Below are 3,611 nucleotides of genomic sequence, written 5' to 3'. Positions count from 1 at the left end.
TTATGTGTTGTATACACAAGTCTCTTTCAGATATATGTTTTACAAATATACTCTCCATCAGTAAGTTACTTTTCTCTTGCCAGTGTCCTCTGAAACACAATTTTTTATGAAAATTGGTAGAATATATATTTAATAATTAAATATTTCCATACTTTATTGAATCTGTTAAAACTGTTAAAATTTCCCACAAAGGAAATTTCCAGCTCAGATGCCTTCATCATCAAATATGTCCAAATACTTAAGAAAGAAATATATAGATCTTCTACAAACTTTTCTAGATAATGTCAAACATATTAGGTCTTTTCAGGTCATTTGATGAGGCCATAATCCTTACTATCAAAACAAGGCAATGACATTACAGGAAAAAATATTTTTTAACACAAATCCTTCCACAAATCAAATACAGAACTAGAATGCCAATTAAAAAGTACAGTACATCTTGATCAAAATGGGCTTATTCCAGGATTGAAAGTTTGTTTAAATATATGAAAATGAATATAATTCAATAAATTGTCAACATAAAAGAGAAAAATATTATGACCAGTCCAATGATTAAATAATTGATAAAAGTCAACATCCATACATGATATAAAAAGAAATATTTTACAAACTAAAAATAGAAATTACTTTAATCTTACAGTAGATATATTTTTAAAAAAGCAATACAAATGATTACACTTCCTGGCAAAATATATACAGCTTTATCCCCTTCATTAGAAATCAAGAAAATATAAATTAAACCTCATTTTTCCTTCAAAATAAAAGCTAAAATTTGAGAATTATCACAACCAAGCATTGACAAGTATGTGGAGAAATAGGAAACTTTCCATACTGCTGATGAGAACACAAATTAATAAACCACTTCAGAAAACTGTTTGGTAATATTAGAGACCTAAACATGCATTCCGCCTTCTCTCAGCAATTCCACTCTTAGATATATAACTAATAAATGTTTATAAATATATAAACCAAAATACATATATCAGCATAATTACAACCACATAACTAGTAATGACTGAAAGCTGTTAGCAATCCAAATGCCCAATGATCAAAGAATGAATAAATAATTTATGGTACTGTCAAACAAAGGAATACTATAGAACAGTGGAATCAACCAACATCTACACGAGTCAGACACAAATAACTACATACCATGTGATTCCAATATGTACACAAGTTAAATCATTGTACCGTGTTAGAGGTCAGGCTAGTACTTAATCTGGGGAAGAGAGAAGTGACTGGAAGCTTCCACCAGGAAGGAATGCCTATCAGGAGTTTATAATACTCTACAGCCTGATCTGGGTAGGAGTTATATTTGTGTTTCACTTGGTGATGATTTTCTAGCTTATTTGAGTTTTGAGCTGTTTAATTGAAATTGTGCAGCTTTCATGCCTGCTTCATACTTAAGGGTTTATTTTAGAAAATATAACAAATTTTAAAATGTCTACAGAGTAAATAGCAAAATAAACAAATGAAGAAACAAACAAAAACAATGGAAGAATTGCCATTGACTACTATCTTAATGTGATCAAGAAAAGATACTCTGCCACTCTGAACATAATACTGAGACAAAGTCTTCGATCAAAAACCTGAAACATGCTCCAGGGTATTGTGGAGAAGAATGTTCCAGAAGAACAAAAGGGACTGCAAGTTCAAAGGTGCTAAGGTAAGAAAACATTTGCAACATCAAGAAACAGCTAGAAGGCCAATGTGCCTACAACAGAGTGCCTGAAATAAGTGATCAAGGAAGAGATTACCAGAGGTCTGGGCATGTAGGATACTATGGACCAAAGAACAGATTTGGGTTTTTTTCTAAATGTGATAAGAAGATGGAAATTTTGAGTAGAGAGATGTAATAACTTAATAGGTATCTCCAAAAAATAATTTTGTCCACTGGTAGAAAAAAGATGGTGGAATGGAGAAGAGTCAAAGCACCTGGACTGGTTAGGAGTCATTTCATTTTTTATTACACTATTACTCTGTTCTATTTTACTACCAGAAGAACATCATCCTGAACTCGCCTTTCCACTATCCAACGTACAGTGTTTAGAATGGCTCTTATCAATTCCTATGGTAGAAAAGATTGAAGTTTCCCACCTGACCTTCCATTTTCAATTTTTAAATAACTGTCAGTTATAAAATTTCAACTTAAAGGGAAAACTTTCAATGAGGACCTAGCTAAAAATAGACTACTACTTCTGTAATTGTAGCTTCCCTTGTGGCTCAGCTGGTAAAGAATCTGCCTGCAATGCCAGAGTACCTGGATTTAATCCCTGGGTTGGGAAGATTCCCTGGAGAAGGGAAAGGCTACTCACTTCAGTTTTCTGGTCTGGAGAATTCCATAGACTGTACAGTCCATAGGTCACAAACAGTTGGACAGGACTGAACAACTTTCACTTTCACTTTTCTGTAACTGTATGACATTTACTTTGAATAATTTGTATGACTCTTTGAAAACCATCAATGCCATTGGTATACTTAAGCAAAGTAGCTTCCTTTCAAAGTTTGTATCTTTGTACTTCTTTAGATAGAAAGAAAATGCTATGAGGCTATCAAGAATTCACCATGATCAGCCTATAAGGCCCCTGAACTGAACAGTCTTCTGGATTGAGTTTGCCACATGCCACAAAGGAGCCAAGTACCTGAGGCCAGTCACCCACGACCTCACCTGGTACTATTCCCACTCTCTGGACATGATTGGGTTCCTGCTGGCCTGTGTGGCAACTGTTGTATTTGTCATCACAAAGTGTTGTCTGGTTTGTTTATGGAAGTTTGCTAAAACAGGAAAGAAGGAGAAAAGGGAGTATCTGTATCTGAGAACTGTAGCAAGTTTACTCCATGGATGGAACTCATCCAACAAGAAAGTTATGATAAGGATCCTCTCCTCCTGTGACAAAATGACTTTTCACAATTCAGCATCTCAGATTAAAGTTTGTTTTCAAGGGATTTTCTGTATAAGAGTTGAAATAAGTTATGCCAAGAGAAAAGTTGGTGAAAAATAAAATAAACATGAAACTATATGGGTATATATTGAACATTATTATTTTAACTCAAAAGTTATACTGAAAAGAAATATCTTTGAATATGATAGTGTTTTACATGTTGTGAATAGACACAAGAACAATGAGAAGTCTATTTATAATATCCATATTACTTTGCAGATATTCAAAGTATTTTGTCTTTACTTTGGTGCAGAATAGTGTAGATTTAACTTGCTACAGAAACTGTTCAATAATTGGAATTGTGTTTAAAAATTCACAATTTTGTTTCATTTTTAAGACCTCTAAAACTTCTTTGTTATTACTGTGCATCAGTGTGCCTCAGCATCACTTCTTATCTAAAACCGTTATAACTCATTTCCCAGTGAAATATTTGTGGAATTAGAAATATAGTAGCTGATACCTGCCTCCTATTATGTTGTTCTTTAGTCGCTAAGTCTTGTCCAAATCTTTTGGGACCCCATGGACTATAACCTGTCAGATTCCTCTGTCAGTGGAATTATCCAGGCAAGAATACTGCAGTGGATTGCCATTTCCTTCTCCAGTGGATCATCCCAATCCAGGGATTGAACCAGTGTCTCCTACGTTGTGGATAGATTCTTTACCACTGTG

At 33.9% G+C, this 3,611-nt stretch overlaps 1 pseudogene; it reads left to right on the top strand.

Annotated features, from left to right (window-relative positions):
* The window catches only part of LOC104997424, a 19,926-nt pseudogene extending 16,924 nt beyond the window's left edge, over window positions 1-3,002 (top strand).
* The last annotated feature ends 609 nt before the right edge of the window (window positions 3,003-3,611 follow it).

The sequence above is a fragment of the Bison bison genome, unplaced genomic scaffold, assembly GCF_000754665.1.
Source record: "Bison bison bison isolate TAMUID 2011002044 unplaced genomic scaffold, Bison_UMD1.0 scf7180017864308, whole genome shotgun sequence".
In the NCBI taxonomy this organism is placed as follows: Eukaryota; Metazoa; Chordata; class Mammalia; order Artiodactyla; family Bovidae; genus Bison; species Bison bison.
This window is presented reverse-complemented; position numbering and strand designations above follow the sequence as displayed.